Genomic DNA, 20,666 nt, shown 5'->3' on the forward strand with positions numbered 1-20,666 from the left:
TGCGCCTCTCGTAGAGACTATAGCCCTGTTTGAATGCAGGAAGGAAAAATGGGTCAATTTCCAAGATGGGAGGCCTGTGTGGAGAATTCTTTCCATGGCAAAGTGTGGTAAGACTTTCAAAGATTCTATCCGTTTGAAATCTCAGTTATGGAAAATGAGATTGTAATGCTTTGTTTTGACTTGATAATTGGATTGGATAGCATTTCCAGATTGAAAACAATGTTCGGTTTTTCTTGGACATATTCTAACCAGGAAACAACGTGCCCATGCTTCACTGTGCCCATGCTAACAGAATAACAGAGCTGGAAGGGACCTTAGAGGTATTCTAGTCCAACCCCCAGCTCAAGCAGGAATCCCTATACCATTTCAGACAAGTGTCTGTCCAGTCTCTTCTTAAAGACCTCCAATGATAAAGCAACCACAACTTCTGAAGGCAAGCCATTCCACTGGTTAATTGTTCTTCTTGTTAGGAAATTTCTCATTGGTTCTAATTTGCTTCTAGCCTTGATTAGTTTCCATCTGTTGTTTCTTGTCTTGCCTTCTAGTAGTATGGAAAATAGGTTGACCCCCTCCTCTTCTTTGTGGCAGCCCCTCAAATATTGGAACACTGCTATCATGTCATATGTAGTCCCATCTTTTCAGTAGACTAGCCAGACCCAATTCCTGCAACTGTTCTTATGTTTTAGCCTCCAGCCCCCTAATTATCTTTGTTGCTCTTCTCTGCACTCTTTCCAGAGTCTCAACATCTTTTTTATAATATGGTGACTAAAACTGGATGCAGTATTCCAGGTGTTAAGGCTTTATAAAGCAATACTCAAAATAGTAACTCCTCAAAAACTCAGGCTGAATTATCAATTACTCCAATGATATCATCTCATCTAGGAATGAAAAAAAAATAGAAAAAGAAATAATAATAGTAATAATAATAATTAATAATAATGACTCGATAAGTAGACAAAATGCCAAATCCAGTCTGAACATGGATTGACTGTGCGAGGATCCATTCTTCCTCCAACAACAACAACAACAACAATAATGATGATGATGATGATGATGATGTTGGAAGGGACCTTGGAGGTCATCTAGTCCAACACCCTGTTCAATGTCTTCCCCTTTGATAGCAATAATTGTAAACAATATTAATAAATTATCACCTACTTTTAAATACAGTGAATGATCTCTTCTTCCATATCCCATCTGTTACCCATAAGCAGATCCTTAAAACCTTGTTGTTCAGTCCTGATCAGCAAAGTTACCAGATCAATCTCAATTTTGTCTGCTAATACTTGGTCATCATGTTTTAAATACAGTCTATAAGAGGCAGACACTCTTAAAAGGAACTTCTGGACCTTATCTTTCAATATGTCCAGTGTTAAAATCTTTTGCTCCATTCTGTGTAAAATCTTTTACTCCATTCTGCTTTAATAAGTGAAATTTGAATGTTCCCCATCTTGAATTGTAATCTTTAGTTCTTTCTGATTCTCTCTAGTGTTCAAGCTTCAAAGTCTCATATACAATTTTTTAAAAAGTATTCAAAACAAAAGCATTTTCCCATGGGAAGCATTCTTATAATTAATTGTGAAATCTCATTTCGAACCAATCTGTTATTTCATTTATAACATTCTAAAATCAAAGTTTTAATCACCCTTTTGCTCTTTATTCCAGAAAAAAATAAGTCCTTAAACATGTATTTAAAACTTCTTTCACTAATGATCGAAGGAACCTCACTTGGTGCTGTAAACTTGTTGTTCTAAAAGTTCCTATTGCTGAAAAACAGTTAAAAAGCAATTTTCAAAAGTCATTAGAAAAGGAAATATGTGAAGCCATAAGTCACTGACTATGGTTTGAACAAGATGGCTATTCCCTCGTTTCTCAGAGCTTTAAACCCACCAGAGACCGTGTCTTGCAATATCTTTATGACAGGGGTCTTCAAACTTGGCCCTTTTATGACTTGTGGACTTCAACTCCCAGAATTCCTCAGCCAGCATGCCCAGAAGGGTTTGATCTCTCTCTTTCTCTGTCTCATTCTCTCTCTCTGCCCCCCCCCCCCCCGCTCCTTCTTGCCTTCCAGCCATCTCCTAATGTTGATGGACAAAAAAAATTAAGCTGACTGGAGGAGGAAACAGAGTGCTCTGTTTTTTCTCCACCAACTCACTGGGTATTTAGCCAGCAAAACATTTAACTAGCCTGTTTTTGATTTGTTTTTTTTTATTCAATAGGAACAGAGCATTCCCTATTCCCTCTGTCACTGTTGCTTTTGAGTATAAAGCAGCTGATTGCTTACTATTTATTTGATTTGAAAGGCCAGTGACTAATCAACTACTATTTTAAATATTTGCTTGCATTTCATTTCTTTCTCTAAATAGCAAGGGGATCTTTAAACTTCCTGAACCACTGGGCACATTGTGAATTTTGAGAACCCATCATGGGCACTGTCACAAAACAGTGGCTTGCAAAACACCCATCCATTTACAAGAAGGAAAACTGTTGAAGTCCCCACCACCAGTTAGCATTTCAGAGTGGTTTCCATTACTTCAACTTACCTTTGTCTTCTTTTTCTTAAACAAGTTAACACTCTTCTAAACCAGGACCAATCTGCTGCCATTTAACACTTTTGTACAAACATCTCTGGATTCTAGAAGATAAACAAGTGAACAGATGACAGAGGAAACGAGCAATTAGTAACTACAGGCAACATGTTGAGATCCTAGGAAATCACAGCTTTTGAGACGTATCAGGATAGAATTATATGTGAAGAAAATTTAATTCTTTTGTGATTGCAACCACACACACTCTCTGTCAATTATTTTCACCAGGACAAACAATGACTTCAGCAGTGGTTTCAGCAGAACCAGCTCATAACGTCCTTCAAAAGATGTAATCGTTAAGACTGCTGCTACTGTATTTAAAAACAAAAATAAAAGGTAACCCGTAGGATATATAAAATACAGTGATTGTTACTGGAATATGAATCAGAATTCCTTTCTATGGTGATAGTAGGCTTATTAGAAACGAATGCTTAGGCAAGCTTAGTTGTGTTTGTGTTCAATTAAGGTGCAGAATCTGTGTATTGAAGGAGGGATATTACGAGCCGTTCCTAATTTCCTGCATTCCTTCATTTCTTTTTTGAAGTGAACACAGTATTTCCAAAAGCCCTTAATTTTATCAGGAATAGATTCAGACATGAGCTATCTATAATTTCTCCTTTTCACTTTGTTATCCAAAATGCATAAAAGAAAAAGGATGGTAATTGCTATCTGAGCATATGCATTTTTCATCTGGCTGTGCTACATGGTAAGGCTAGGTAAGATGAGTTCGGAAATAGATGCTTTAACTACTTCCCTTCTCATTGTATATTCTAAGAAAGTGTTTGTTTGTATGTATTGTGCTGTGTTGTGTATGCATATGTTATAGAATATAAGAAAAGATCATTAAGCCTCAAAGCAGTTCCTCTATAAAAATATATTGTACACTTTTATAAATATGGGAAAATCTCCTTTCTTACAACCCTGTAATCCCTTAATTCAGGGTAGAGTTGAGTAGAGTTATAAATAGGGGAAACAAATATTAAATTCACTTTCAGCATGCAATGAAGTATATCTTCCTCTTCCCCATAAGATTTGGTAGGCCCCTATCCTCCTGGCTTTCTGAAAAAGTTTGAAGACCTGGTTTTTCCCACAAGCATTGGGGGAGTGTGAGGCTGGAGCCCTATAAAGCTCTTTAAGGATGTGTGGGAATGAGTTGTGTTTGGGGGCTACTGGAAGTTGATTTGTTATGTTTCTATTGTTGTTTGTAAGCCATCCAGGGTTATATTGCATAAAATGGGCAGCAAATAAAGCTAATATATATATAACTTCTCAAGCTAGTATTTTTACAGACTTTAGTTATTATAAACTCTCATGCTTAAATGTTGACCATTCATAAATACCGGCATTGGAATCCATTGTAAGCCAAGGTATGTGATGACATCATGAGGCATGGAATACCATTTGTTCAACCTTGTCCCTTGCTGATGACTATGAATCCTGACCTATTGTGAACTATTTTTTTTTAGTACAGAGCCAATATGAAAACATGGAATGATGCAAGGGTCTACCATGCCAGTTTGAAAGGCCCCAATTTTGGTGCCTGACATCTCAAAGTTAAGGTATATGGAGTTGCAAAGGAGTGGGACTCCTTTGTATCCAGCTCATGAATCCCCATTTATGTTGGGCTTCCTGAAAGCAATGCAGATTTAGAATTTGGTAGGAGCAAATTTGGAAAAAAAAAAAACGCACCTAAAGCCCTACATTCAAGGTATAGAAATTTGGCAAAGGGAAAATGGTTGCAGTGAACTAGCACAATATACTCACAATATGCTTGTTTACAGACACCATTTTAATCTGATAAGACAGGTGGGACCAGACATGTGATGAGAATGGACTGAACCATGTCTAATAAATCATGAGCCCCTCTGCTTGCTTAGTTTTCATGGAATAATAATCATACCTCCTGATCAAGAAAAGGGATCTGGGGGTTTGGTGGCAGAAGAATAACAACTTAAGAACACAACATAGGCCAATAATAGTCAGGAGAGACCAACACCATCCAATCCTTTTCACACCTCATCCTTTTTTCATTTGCAGCTGTGATTGGTTTTCTTGCTTCAACACATGTCCCTTTATTTGTCCTTGACCAAAGTGATGAATTTCCTGCCAGTCAAGGAACCTCTGCCTGGTATGCAAGTTAAGATCTGTCTGTAATTTTAGCTGCAATGGAAAAATGGATTTCTCTTTTCCTACCTCGCACCAACACTTTCTGTTCTTATAGAGAAAGCTAAATTCCTTTTCCACTTACAGCAGAAATGAAAGTGAGGTGGACCATAGAAAATACCTCTAGAGCTGTGCCACTGCTGGCTTGCAATGACGGATGGGAGTTGATTCTTATTCTGAAAATTTTACTTATCTCATTATACTTTTTAATCTTGCTTTATCATCATTAAGTGACAATTGCAAAGTAGGGGTACAATTACTGAGAAATGAACAAAAGAATGCAAATTATAGTGCGCAGTAAATGAAGAACAGTTAAAATGAAACAATAATTCAGTTTAAAAAAACCCCTCCAAAATATGTCAAAATTTTACATCATAACTGTAAAACAGTGTTTTCACATTTAACAATTTTAAGCTATTGCATGTAAACTTCAACTCCGAGAATTCCCCAACCAGCAGTCTAGGGCAGTATCAAATGAGACCAGAAAAGCACCAAATGAACCAAAGACCTGAACAAATATGTTTTCAGCTGAGAAAACTCTGGAAGAAACGGATTATCTAGGCCAGTGGTTCTCAACCTGTGGGTCGGGACGCCATTTGGGGTCGAACGACCATTTCACGGGGGTCGCCAAACAAGGCTGTCCGCCATTTTTCCCCCTTTTCTTTGGCCACGCCCCTGGCACCCGTGATGTATAAGTGGTTGGGGGTCACCACAACATGGGGAACTGTATTATGGGGTTGCAGCATTAGAAAGGTTGAGAACCACTGATCTAGGCCCATATCAGCCAGGTTTCAGGCTTAGATTTAGGCAGCTTTGGTCACATTTATTGAGGATTTGTGGCAGAGTTGGGATGGCGGGGTTCCTTGGTCTCTTAGCAGCTTTTGATACCATCAACCACACTATCCTTCTGAGACAATTCTGTGAATTGGGATTGGGGTACCATTTTGTGACGGTTCTCTTCCTTTCTCCATGGCAAGTTCTAGTTGGGGTTGGTTGTTGGGGAAAGGTCATCCCCTAGACCTCCCACTTATATGGTGCCACAAGGTTCTGGTCACTCTCCCATCCTCCCATATAGAGACATGGTGGTGCAGTGGTTAGAATGCAGTATTGCCAGGGGTTCGATTCTGACAGGCTCAAGGTTGACTCAGCTTTCCATCCTTCTGAGGTCGGTAAAATGAGGACCCAAATCGTTGGGGGCAATATACTGACTCTGTAAACCACTTAGAGAGGGCTGTAAAGCACTGTGAAGTGGTATATAAGTCTAAGTGTTATTACTAATGCTATCCTTTGCAATCATCTACATGAAACTGCTGGGTGAGATCATCTGCTGGTTTGCAGTTTGGTATCCTCAGTGGCAAAATGAACTGGGGAGGAATTGACTCTGGCTCAATCTTACCAAGACCGAGTGGGTGTTGACACACCCAAATGAAGAGACATTCCAGCTTTACCTTGACATGGGGTTTCACTTTTCCATTCAAAGATGGTGTGTAATTTCAGTATCTTTTTGGACTCACAACTCCTCCTCAATAAGCAAATGGCAGCTGTGACCAGGAAGACTTTTGACTGGCTACATCTTGTGTCCCACTTGCTTCCTTTCCTAAATCATGGTCCCCTTCAAAAAAATCACTCATGCCTTGCTCATGGCTTGACTACTTTAACACATTTTGCAATGGGGCTGCTCTTGAAGACCACTTGAAAGCTTCAACTGGTCCAGAATGCAATGCACTGGCAATGATATTCCCATGTAACACCTCTGTGTCATGAGCTGCACTGAGTGCTAGTTTATATCTTGTTGCAATTCAAGGTTCTGACTGCTGCCTATAAAGTCCTATATGGCATATGGTCTGGTTACTAAAGGGTCCACCTGTCTCCCAAAGTATCAGCTTTGGGAGACAGTTTAATCAGTTTAATCAGGCAGTGTTGGTTCATTCCAATTTTCATCAATTCCAAAATTCCACAAATCAGGAGCTGGAAGGGGCTTTATCTATAATAGCACCTGCCCTTTGGAATGAGGTTCCCCCCCCAAAAAAATTTGAACAACCCTCACCATACTGGGAATTCAAAGGACCTTAAAGATCTGGCTTTTTGTCCAGGGACTTTGGAAAGAATGATTGATACACCTTCTTTCTTTCTGTTCCTCTCTTATTATTGTGGTTCTTTTGTCTTGTGCTATATATTTTCAACTTATTTGCAATATGTTTTCTATATATTCATTTGTTCTATATTGAACATTTGTAAAAAAAAAATATATTTTTTAAAATGTGTCAACAATTTAAACTGCCCAGAATTGCTGGTAGTTGAGCAGCATATAAAATTGATAAATTATTATTATTATTACATTGTTTTACTTTAGCTTTAATCTTTAGTGCACCTTTTAAAATCACTGCTATGAGAGGGATGACTATATAAACTGTTTAAAATACATACATACATGCATACATACATACATACATACATACATACCTTGAGTTTCTGTTCATACTCTAACAGTTCTGATGTACGAGATAATTCATGATAACTTTGCTTTCATTTGTAAGATAACTTCATATTAAAAACAATATCCCAAATAAACAACCCCCACCCCTAAAGTGTGGCATGGTAGTGGTAAAAATTCTCTTGTCTAGTTGGTCATTTTGTCCCCTACTCTAAAATGCATGAAAAGATCAATTTCTTTTTTTCTAGGAACTGTGTAGTATTGTTTAGCAAAGATTTTAGCTGCCTCTGCCTCTGAATAGCCCCATGTAGTAGATCTAACAGTACTTTTGACCAACGGAAACTAGCTACTCTCTTGGGCATTGAAAATGCAGAGATCAGTTGTCATTTTAGAACATACAACTACAATAACAAACAGGAGAGAAGATGGTTGTACTTTTTACTTGCACATTGGTGAAAACAGTTGTTCCCAGTCTTTACATTTTGCTTGGACCATGGTAGACTGGGTGTGCATCATTCTACAAATGTAAATATGTGACAGAGGGGCAGATCACCATTTTTGCCACCAAAAACAAAAAAATTGCAATGTGTGAGATATAATAATAATAATAATAATAATAATAATAATAATAATAATAATAATAATAATAATAATAAAGTTGGAAGGGACCTTGGAGGTCATCTAGTCCAACCCCCTGCTCAGGCAGGAAACCCTATACCATTTCGGACAAATGGCTGTCCAGTCTCTTCTTAAAAACTTCCAGTGTTGGAGCGTTCACCACTTCTGGAGGCAGATTGTTCCACTGGTTAATTGTTCTAACTGTCAGGAAGTTTCTCCTTAGTTCTAGGATGCTTCTCTCCTTGATGAGTTTCCACCCGTTGCTTCTTGTCCTGCCTTCAGGCGCCTTGGAAAATAGCCTCACTCCCTCTTCTTTGTGGTAGCCCCTGAGATATTGGAACACTGCTATCATGTCCCCCCTTGTCCTTCTCTTCATATGGTTGTGTCATACAAAACATCACTATGTCTTGTAAAACACAAATGACACTGGATTAGTCAAATCATCGAAACAAAGCTGGAAATTTTTGTATTATTATTCTTCCTGTTAACTATTTTTTCACTAATATAATGTATAGAAGAGAGGTCAATAACTTGCAAATAGATGTATCAGTTTAAAAATATGGGGGAAGGGCTGTTTTGGAAGGGGTGGAAATCAATGATGTAGTAATATATTAATCAGTATTCAGTTAGGGGGGAATAGCACCAGCGTGCATGTGCAAACGAGCCCCGGGCTCCTGTGCACATGTGCAAATGGGCCGCTAGTGCCCCTATGCATGCGCGAACGGGCCATTAGTGCCCACGTGACACTGGCGGCAGTGCTAGTGTCCACGTGCATGTGCAAACGGGGCTGCTAGCACCTGTGTGGCGGCACTAGCATGAGTGGGGAGAGGCTATGCACACATGCACAGACTCGCCAGCTATTCCCATAGCTGGTGGTCAATAGGCCACGGACTGGTACCGGGCCATGGCCCACAGGTTGGGGACCTCTGCCATAAAGGAAACAAATGTATCAAGTGGTCACGTACAATTTCATAAATTCAGGTGGTCCTCGACTTACAACAGATCATTTAGTGACTGTTTGGAGTTACAATGCCACTGAAAAAACGTGACATATGACCATTTTCACATTTATGACAATTGCGGCATTCCCATGGTCATGTGATTTACATTCAGATGCTTGATAACATGACAGTTGCAGTATCCCAGGATCATGTGATCCCCTTTTGCGACCTTCTGACAAGCAGAGTCAGTGGGGAAGCCAGATTCACTTAACAACCATGTTACTAATTTAACAACTGCGGTGATTCACTTAACAAATGTAGCAAAGAAAGTCGTAAAATGGGACAAAACTCACTTAACAAATTTCTCACTTAGCAACATAAATTCTGAGTTTAATTGTGATCATAAGTCGAGGACTACTTGTATTCCTTTTAGATGATGTAATTGTCATTGCTTATAGCAGACATGTCAAACTCGCGACGTCACATGACGTCGCGCAATGTATCGGAGCTTTTTCTCCATTGCTGGCAATGGGGTGGGCACGGTTTCCTGGTGATGCATCCAGCCTGTGGGCCGGCAGTTTGATACTCCTGGCTTATAGCTTCCAAATCTGACACTGGCTATATTGTTTCTACACCTAATTTATTTGTTTTTCTTTTTTAAAAATTATTCTAGTAAAAGAAACAACGAAGAAGCAAAAACAAAGAAAACTAAAGAGAATACATATACATACATAAAATAAACCCTACAGTAAGCTGTAGGGAAAGTATAATGATAATAATTTTTAAAAATGGGCAAAAGAAGTAAAAAATAAAGAGAAAAAACATAGTAGTAGCCCCTCTCTCCCTCTGCCTCTTTCCCCAACCACTAATTCCTACTTCAATATTTTTATACTATGCTGTGGACATCTGTGATTATTGCTCATTTTTTTCTGGATCACTTTAATCCTTTTTAAAACAGTTTTTTCCTCTCCATGTGTTTCCCCCTCAAAAAAAAAAAAAAAAAAAAAAAACCACTCTAAGTGACTTAGCTTGCCTTTCTGTGTAATATGTTGTATATGAGGGAACAATTCCTGCTTGAATTTAGACTTTAGCTGTGAATATATTCAGTCAGTTTTTCAATTGCTGTGAATACCCAATGTATTTGTTGAGAACTTTCAACAACAATCAGGTATTGGTTTATTGCCTCAAAGGTGTTTTTCAAAAAGGCAACTGAACTTTCTTGGTTTTTTTGTTTTTGTTTTGCTTGAAAACATTTTGTTTCTCATCCAAGAAGCTTCTTCAGTTCAAACTCCATAGAATCTCCAATTTATTGGTCTAAGAACCCACAATATTTTGAATGCAAACAATAAACTACAACAACTAATGTTTTATGTAATACTAAGGTGTGTTTTAGAGTTTTTACCATTTTCAACATACATTTTCTTTCCAAATAGCCCACATATAAAGTAAATATTAGAACACCTTTGCCGACAAATGAGAAACAATGAAAAAGGAGAAAGAATTTAAGGCGTTAGAGGAGGAGACACACGGAGAGAAGGCACACAGATAACTATTTGACTGTGAAATAGCTGTGGGAGTCAGGTACAAGTATCTCCTTTGGGCTAACAACATGCCAAAAAGACCTGTGGTTTTGCAATTTAAACTTGAATACATCTAAGACCGGCTCTCTAGATTTTGTTTTCAATCTTGCCTCTTGAAATCTCTTTGTCTGCATTCCTTTTATAAAACCCAGAAGTGGCTATCTGCAGCTTATTAACAACAACCCCCAAAAGGAGTAGTGGAAACCAGGGAGGAAATCAAAAGCATTTGTTGTTTTGAAAAGGCAATTGCAATCATAGCTCTTTAGCTTGTAGAGGCAGGTGTGGAACATCTAGATAAACCATCCAGAGAGGAAATGAGAGCTGGCTTGGGTTCCAAAGGGATAAGTTTAGCTCTGGGAGGTGGGGAGGAGGGAGACAGATACAGCTTGGAGTGTGACAAACATATTTTGACAATTTCAGCTGAAAAGGCTGACAGAATTACGAGCAAGTGGGAGGAATATCTGATCAGAGAGCATCATTCCACTCCTCTGCCTGGAATTGGATTATTCTGGCAACAATGGGAGTCATTGCCCAGTTCAGGAAAACATCCTCTCCTCTGGCCCACAAGGTAAGGAGAGCTTCCTGTGATCATATACCTGACCAATACAACAGACCAAAACAGAGGAAGCAGATGAAGCATATCCTCCAGCAACTCCAGGCCCATGAAGAGGTGGACCCATCACTCTTCACCCAAAGATGTTTTTGTTCCCACACATCCTCTAACAACTCATCCCCTATTCTTCTCATTTGGGGAACTGAGGTCATTGCATAATGGTCTAGCAACCATCAGGATGAATGAACCAATTTGTTCAAATGATTTATGTGGACTAATTCTAGTTGGATAGGAGCTACATATTATATTTATAAAAAGAACTCTTATGTAACTCTCTCTCTCTCTCTCTCTCTCTCTCTCTCTCTCTCTCACACACACACACACACACACACACACACACACACACACACATGCTTTGCAGTGAGGGAAAGATATTTTTCCCACCTCTGAAGGTATCCTAATCTAAACTCTGCACTGCAAATAAATTCAAAAGCGGAATAATTCTACCTCAAATCCCAAATGTGTTTTATTTGAATGCATCAATCAATCCCACACCCACCCTCTTGTGAACTTTTCTTGTTGCTTTTTAGAAAATAATCCTCTGAGAAAATAACTGTTCTGCTATGCCAATCACTTGGCTATTTTTTTCCCTAAAAAATCCATAAAATGGTTCCAGGTCTCATTATTCTGTGAATGTCCTGCCTTATTTAAGTTCTTTGCAGGCTGTAAAGACCTCTCCTCAACTCTGCTTAATGCGTGTGACCAGGTTTTAAAGCAGTCACTATTCTTATTGGTAAAACAATTTACAGGATTATCCTGCATCACAGAGACCAAAATGCTATTGGGATGTCCTTTGATTAAGCACAAAGATTATTATTATCTGGCTTTTTGCTGATGGATTTTGTAATTGCTCTCCTCTTGACTACTGGGTTAATGAGGATTGAAACTAATGTTTGCACTCCAAGTACTTATTTACATGCATAGATATTCAGAATTGTTGACTGTCAAATACAATATGTCCCCTCCTGTTAGATTCCCTTGACAGCCAACATCTTTTTGGAAGATCTGCTGCTTGACATGGTAGCCTTTGAAAATTAAATCAGACCATAGTCTTCATCATCGTCCCATCATTTGCAGGCAGCTTTTCTGTAAAACTGTACTCAAAGTGATTCACAACTCATCGAATTAACAGCAGTAACAATGAGAGAAGTACAACTGAAAGGAATTTTGAAAATAAGTCAGTGGAATTTACTGTATCATCTGTTTGTTAAAAGCACTTGTCCAAGATCAAATACAGCAATATATGTAGTCCTCACTTAGCAAATGCCTTATTTAGTGACCATTCAAAGTATCAGCAATGCTAAAAAAAAAAAAAAACTTGGCAACCAATCCTTGCATTTAAAACTTTTGGAGTATTTCTCTGCTCTTATTTTCACTTGCTTATTTATCTCACACCAAAAGGAGAAAACAAAACAAAACAAAACGGTTCAGCTAGGAAGTAGCAAGAAGCAAAAGAAAACAAAACTAAAATTGTAAGCATAGCGGTGGTCAGGTGAGTTCACTTAGCAATTGCTTTGCTTAACAACCTATTCGCTGTTCCCAGTTGTGGTTCCTTAATGAGGACAACGTTTAAAAAGGGATAGATGGTCTAGACTTGAGTTTGACTTTTGGCGATGGCATCCAGAATAGGACAACTCACTACGGCCCACTCACCATGGGACAACTTGCCACAGGACAATTCAACAATTCAATTTAATTATTTAAAATATATTTTAATTTTTGTCATTCACATTTCATTTTGTCACTCCCTTTGCATCTTTTCTTTAATGATTCTATTCCACTATTTCTTCAATATTAGTGTAACTTTTGTCCTGCAGTGAGTTGTCCACAGCAAGTTGTCCTAGACCCGATGGCATCTATGGTGATTTCTTGACGGCTTTATAGAAATGGCATATACTTTTCTAGTACAGCCAACGGTCCTGGAATTCTCAGGTGATATCTTAATATTAAAAGAACCAGCAGTGATTACCTTAACAATTAAGTCCAACACTAGCTAGATGCTGTTGCCTACTAGTTCAGTTCCTCTAGTGCAGGGGTGTCAAACTGCCGGCCCGTGGGCCAGTTGCATCATGTGGAGGCCACCCCCACCCCAGCTCCAGCAATGCGAAAAAAGTTGTGATATGTCGCAACATGTCACATGACGTGGCGAGTTTGACACCTGTGCTCTAGTGGAAAGCAGTTAAGGCCAGGGATCCTGGATAACTATTTTTATGCACTAAAATCACTCTCCCATTGAATCAATCCATGTGATTCTGACAAGCAATTTCAAAGCCTCCTAGGAAAATGGATTTTTTATCCCATGATTCCACTTACCTCTTGCATCAGCTCAAGCTATATTACTATGAAAACATAGGATTTTATATCCAGAAAGTAATTAAAATCTGCTTTTCTTTCACAAGCTGTACTAATAAACTAATGAAATGTAAATTTTAAGCCAAATTCAAGCTTCAATCCTAAGATTTAGAAGTTCTCCCTGCAGCAATTTTAGAGATGAAATATCTAAAAATCTCTTCTGAAACCCAGTGCTGTCCCATGTCAAGAGCAACAGCTCATGTCCATGTCATTGCTGAGTTTTCAGGGATTTTTCTCTTCAGCTGATTAATCCTCTCTTATGTAAATTTTCATGGAGGTACAGCAAGTATTAGTTCCACTATTTACTAGATGATTAGGATAATTTTATTTCTCTAAATATAGCAAAGTTTTGTTTCATTATGTGTAAACTCTAAACAGATGGTAAGTAATAGTTAATAATGTAGTATAGGTGCATGTTTTATTATGTATGGCCCATGATTACACTGACTATCAGAGACATCAAATTGACAGATTGTCCCCATAAATTTGTATTTTATTGGTTATTTTTACTTCTTTAGCCTTTTAGCTTTATTGCCACCCTTTTTTATTTTACACTCTGCTATCATACGTCTTGCAGTTAAATATCAATATTACACTGTATATAGATTCACTTACAGAATTTAGTAAGATAATGATTTTATGCTTTCTGTTAACTACCTTAATTATTTTAGTTATTATTCTACAGATGACATGCATATTATATATGTCTATAGTGAGTCAAACTCATTCTTGTTTCAATAATTGTAGTCTTACAATATTAATGGTATTAGTATAATGATTTCATAGTTTGTGTTGGTAACTTGAATTCACATCCTATATAGATGAGACTACTATCACTATAGAGTTAGTTCTCAACTTATGACCGCAATTGACCCCAAAATTTCGGTTGCTAAGCAAGACAGTTTTTAATTGAGTTTTGCACTATGTTACAATCTTTCTTGTTCTATTGTTAAGGGAATCACTGCAATTGTTAAGTTAGTAACATGTTTGTTAAGTGAATCTGCCTTTCCTCATTGCCTTTGCTTTTCAGAAAGTCACAAAAGGTGGTCACATGACCCCGGGACACTACAACTGTCATAAATACATGCCAGTTGCCAAGTGAATTTTGATCACATGATCATGGGAATGCTGCAATGGTTGCAAATGTGAAAAACAGTCATAAGTCACTTTTTTCAAAATCATTATACCTTTAAATGATCATTAAACAAACGGTTGTAAGTTGAAGACTACCAGTAGGATGGCTGCAGTTTCATCCCTAAATATTATTTAATGTTGTTCAATAACCAAATAAAGACACTATTACTACTAATACCTAATCTATCCTGGAAGTAAACAAGAAAAAGAATGAAGCGTAACACAGGAATAAAAATTATACAATCTGGAGCAGGGATCTTCAGAATTGGCCCTTTTATGATTTGTGGATGTCAACTCCCAGAATTCCTCAGCCAGTGTGCCTGGCTGAGGAATTCTGGGAGTTGAAGTCCACAAGTCATAAAAGGGCCAAGTTTGAAGACCACTGACCTAGAGGGCCAAAAAAGCAGCACTGTGATTAACTCTATAGATAATCAATACAAAGGTAGTAGTCAGGGGTCTTTAAACTTGGCCCTTTTATGACTTGTGGACTTCAACTCCCAGAATTCCTCAGCCAGGTATGCCCCAGGTATGCCTGGCTGAGGAATTCTGGGAGTTGAAGTCCACAAGTCATAAAAGGGCCAAGTTTGAAGATCCCTGGTATTAGTAGTCACACCTCTCACTTGTGACATTTTTTTTTGACTCTCACCGGCATTTTCTCTCTAAATATCTTTCCCATCTCCAACTTGATTTATGGGAAAGAAACATTACAATTACATCTGCATTAATACTCTTCCAAAAATAAGGGGGGAGGGGAAAAATGTGCAGGATTTGGGGAGAAAAGAGAGGCATAAGGCTTACAACTGCTCTGCTGAGCTGGAACAATGGTTTAGGTACTGAGGAGATGCAGGCTGAAGTCTCTCTTCAGGCACTGAATGTCTTGGATGAGTTGGTCTTGCCAGTGGTGGGATTCAAATGTGTGAACAACGGGTTCTATGTGTGGATGCCACTTCCGGAAGTCCATTCTGGGCCTGGGCAACAAAAAATTAGCTAGCAGTTCTGCCGAAGTAGTGCAAACCGGCTGAATCCCACCACTGGGTCTTGCTCATTCAACTCTATCTCATATAGGGATAAAATGGAAAACTCCATGTAAGCACACTTGAAGCTCCTGGAAGTCATGACATAAATTTAACAAATAATAATGCTAGTGAATATTATGAAGGACAACTGTCTGTGTTTATAGTTAAATTTTATGCACAAAGAATGATAATGACTGTTGAGTCCTCGGTTAATGGCAATGACGGCGCGAGACATTCTTGTTGTTTCAGGAACGCTTTATTGGTCTTCAGTAGCCCCGTTACAACTCAAGGCAGCACAGATCTCTCAGCCTCTTAAGGATGTTCCCCGGGCCAAAAAGATACATTTTGGCGCGCTGAGCGCCTCGCGCATGCATGCGAGTCCTGGCGCCGACAAGTCTGGTCCTGGGCAGCTTGCAGCTGCCCAGGACCGTTGCAACGTCCCGAGCCTGCCTTCGCAGGCTCAGGACACAACAATGACCATGATGGAATGGTACAGAGTTAGGTACAACACATCCAGATGGGTAAAAGTTAATCTGCTTTATGACCACATATATGATCATGGTGATCATACATGTGGTCATAAATGTGAGGAAATTAGGCTCACTTAACTAACAGATATTTTGTCATCTCTTGTGAATGCCCCATTAGATAGAAGCATTTGTAGGAGAAGGTTGGAAAAAAGTGAATGAAAAGGAGAACTGAATTGATATAAAGAGTGTTCATTTGCCACTTCTCAAGAAAAAAAATATGATATGGTTGACTTGTCTTGCTGAATCTGTAAGGGATATGATGAGTAGCAGTGGGGAGAATCTAATCAAAGTTAAACATTTTTTATTGATTTCAATATGAAAAATGTAAGCATGCAGTAAAGTCTTTTCTACATTTCATCTTATTCCTTTTATACAAGAATTTTTCATTATTGCAGCCAATACAATAGCAATGTGATATTTATACTGATACGGCTACATTCTATTCAAATTATATTGCACCTCCTAATAAAATCTGTCCTATTTAATAATTAGAGTTATTTCTAGAAAGGTGCTAGCACCAGTTGGAAGAATGTTGCATTTAACACATGTAGACAAATTTATTTTCAGTCATTGATCCTGGAAGAATTTCCCTGAGACTGAGAAAGAGGAAATACAGCTGTTGAGAAAATAATGAAGTAACAATTGCAAATCATCTCCCAACAGTAATTATTATATTATATTATATTATTAATATATTATATCAAAATTATATACTGTACCCTTTTTAATCTTTGTCCTTCATGTGGCATGCCCAGAGCCACATACCCAAAACTGGGTCAGTTCTAGATGAAGAAATGGGTAGAGTAAGAAATGAAGACAAGAAGCAAACATGGTGCTCTTCACAGTGTCAAGTTACTAAATAAAGGCAAGGGAAAGAGATGTGAGTGTTGAACCTTGAGGCTATTGCATATAATAATTATATAATATATAATATAATGATAATAATGAATGGATTGCTAGATCCTTCAGCAGCTGTTCTCCTTTGTTTCTCAGGCATTTTTACCCCAGTAAAGCCACTTATCCACTTAAGCATTGTTCTTGATACATCTACCGTAGTTCTAGTTCCTGAAGGCTAGTTGAATTTCTAGATTTAATGTTCTGTCTAGGAGGTGAAACACCAATAGGAAAAAGCAGATCCCACTCCACTTTGTAATGAAAAATTAACAGCAACTTTTGGAGGAGAACCTGGAGCCACAGTAGTTGTACAGACCCAATTTAAATCATGCCTAATGCAAGTCTTTAAGTGGGACAGCCTTTAATACTGGCCTCTATCTTTTTATCTGTGCAAATCAGAATGACAAGACTGCATATTAGAAAACCTATATGTTAGCCCTTTCAAACTTGGTGGTAGAAATAATTGTGGTTTATTATTTTATGATGTATAGATAGCAAATATAGCTTTAGAACAAGTGAAGACTCAAAGGGCTACTAGCCAGGAGTCTCTTTTCTGAGATGGACCAAGAGCACAAGCTCAATTAATTGAACTCACAGGAAGTGTGCAGTCCAGATATCTGAGACCAATGTTCTCATGTTCCATCTCATGTATAACCTTGATCTACAACTAGATCTCTTCACGAAGTGTTAATTGGTATAGGTAAAAACATAGGCAGACACACATTGGTGTTGTCCCTAAAATGCTTCTTAATCATGGTAGGAGAATTAAGGGCATCCTGGCACCAGTTTTGCTAATGCTCTAATCTTCATCTGTCACTCCATGGGAAGCAAGGTCTTGTTAGAATGCAAACTAATGTAAAAATGCAGAAGGGGTTCTGGCTCGTTAAATCCAGGATGCTTCAGTGAGAATTATCCAATTAACCTGCCCCCCACCCCATGCAACCTCACTCCTGCATCTCCTGTACACCAGGAACTCTATCAGCAAAACCAATATAAACTAACTCTCTTCAAATGAATATCAAATTAGGTAATCATAACGCGCAATGCACATCCCCGTATGATGTTCTCTGTTGGGTACTGTCAGGGGGCTGATGAGAGGGGAAAAAAAAAAAAAAGAAAGCAAGGAAATATACTAGCTTATAAAAACTCCTTTCAGCAGCTGAGGCCCTGAATATGGGACATGTGCTGAATGCTGGTTTGATTCTTGTCCCCTAGATAGAACCAGCTAGAGCCAAAGTTCACAGGGCTGCCTCTGAACAGCCAAAGTACCTGAGGTTGTATTCATTCGCCAAAGGGGTTCTTACTCGTGCTCCCATATCTGCTGCCGGATAATCTCCATCCTCTTCCTTTGTCCCTCAGGGGTTTGAAGAAGATGGGGGGGGGGGGAGAGAAGCTGAGATGGAACAACCAGTCTGCATGATTTAGATCAGGGGTCTTCAAACTTGGCCCTTTAATGACTTGTGGACTTCAACTCCCAGAATTCCTCAGCCAGGCATGCTGGCTGAGGAATTCTGGGAGTTGAAGTCCTCAAGTCATAAAAGGGCCAAGTTTGAAGACTCCTGATTTAGATCATCTGGAAATCTTATGCCCCATGTTCCCACAACTCTGTTAGCAATAGCTCCATAGTCAAAAGCTGAAAAGAAAGAAAAAGAAGGGCACATGTAACACGTCTTCTCTGTGAGCTACATTGGATGTCCGTTTGCTTCCAGGTCCAATTCAAGGTGTTGGTTGTGACATATAAAGCCCTACATAGCATGAGGCCAGGCTACCTGTTGAACATCTTAGTCCCATTACATCAGCCCATCTCACCTGGTCAGGTAGGGAAGGTATGTCACAGACCATGTTAGTTAAAGAATTCCTACTGGCAGTGTCTAGGAAGAGAGCTTTCTCTGCTATTGCTCTATGGAATATTCTTCCACCAGAGGTCAGGTGGGCCCCATTTCCAAAAAAGAATTAAAACATGGCTCTGCAGCTTTGTATGGGAATCCCAGGGGATCAGTAGCAACGGGGTTGATTAGTTCCTGAAAGCCCTCTTTTCACCTTTTAACTAATTTTAATCTCTTGCCTCCTGTTAAATTTTTAACTTTTATATATTCTGTTTTAGCCTGCTTTCCTTCCCCAACTCTAAGCCTGGCCAATGAAAGGAAGCTCTACAGTAATTATTCCCAAGAATTTATCAAATATTCCAACTTGTGACTAAGCAACAAGGCAAGCAGAATGGTCAAATCAGTTACTTATCTCCGAGAGTGTCATGCCCAAGTCCCACAGATGTCACCATGAAATCTAATCGAGTCCAGTTCTTTATTTGCTTACACCTAACAGACAGAATCTTGCCAAACTAAAGTTATAACTTTCTAACCTAATAGATATAGCCAGGAAGTTTCTAGGTGCAGTTACCCTGAACCTTTTCCTTCCCCCCACCATCCATTTCAGAACTATGCAGTCTCTTGTCTTGGGCCCCTTTCTGGAATGTGCTGCCTCCTTCTTGGGAAGCTGCAGTGCCACTACTAACACCCCCCCCCCCACAGACACTTCTTTTACAGCTGCATATTCCATCACAAAAAGATCTAGGCTGGAACATGTGAGAGATATGGATTCCCCTCTCAATTTGCGACCTGATAACTCTAAACTATTGAGGGTTTCTCAACCTCAGCATTTTTCACATATGTGGACTTCATCTCACAGAATTCCCCATGTGGAACATGTCCTGGGCATACCTGATCACATCATCCAAGGTGCTGATTGGTCATATTCAATTTGAATGTGACTCCTTAATCCCCCACTTGATAAAACCTGTTAAGAGAATAATACTTCATCTTGAACATGAGGACAGAACAGGATTCTCATATAAGAGCTGAAAAAATAGGGATCACTACTGAAGGGCTACAGGGTGTTAGAGTTTTCTTTATCTCCTCATTGCAATCCATTGATGGCCCATATTTTGTAATCCACGTAATAGCAACCAGAGAAGAAAGGATGGTTAAATCTCAAGAAACCATTCTTCATGTATTCTCCAACATTAAAAGGTCCTGATGAGTTTAAATTGGCAAGTTGAATATTTTAGCTACCTTTTGTTTTGTTTTGAACTGCAAATAACCATTTCTGCTTTGTCGATGGATTCTTTAATTCATGGAATTAGAAACTCTCCCTATTTAAATTACAGTCAGGCCTGATTCTTGGAGACTTGATTGACACAGCCACAGTTTTCTTGGAAATAAATTGGAATCAGTTTGGTATTGTTTTTCCAGGGAAAATGTTCTTTTACATGACTTCTGTGTCAAAGTCCTACAACCGTAGTTTTTCTAGGCAGGATTTCCGTGCCCAAACCAGGTCAGCCAAGAGCTGTTTTCTTCTGAGACCTGGTTTCTCAGATAAGAAAGGGCCTTAGAATCTGAATTGCCGCATTTGTTTTCCAGTGCCATGTTTCTCTTTTGCATAAATCTGCTGTTGATTTGGCATTTCTCTTCTTTTGTTAATTATATTCACTGCTCAATGAGGGAGAGGGAGAGAGAGAAGGAGGAGAAGGAGAAGGAAGTTCTTTTACTTGGCTCAAAGGGAAAATTGCAGAATTTCTGTGACAGGACTCCAAACTCACATATCCAGAACTTCTATTTATACAGATATTGGATATATTCATTCATTAGCATATTAATATATGTGAATGCATGTAGCTCAGAAGTGCAACGTCAAGGGTATGCACACATTAGTAATGACATACCCCTTTAAAAAGTCCTTCACACATAATATAATCAACAGACTTACTCAAAACCAATTTAAAATCAATTCTCGGCACTCTTCTGGTT

Source organism: Crotalus tigris, unplaced genomic scaffold, assembly GCF_016545835.1.
Source record: "Crotalus tigris isolate CLP2741 ecotype Arizona unplaced genomic scaffold, ASM1654583v1 scf7180000023654.2194447, whole genome shotgun sequence".
Lineage (NCBI taxonomy): Eukaryota > Metazoa > Chordata > Lepidosauria > Squamata > Viperidae > Crotalus > Crotalus tigris.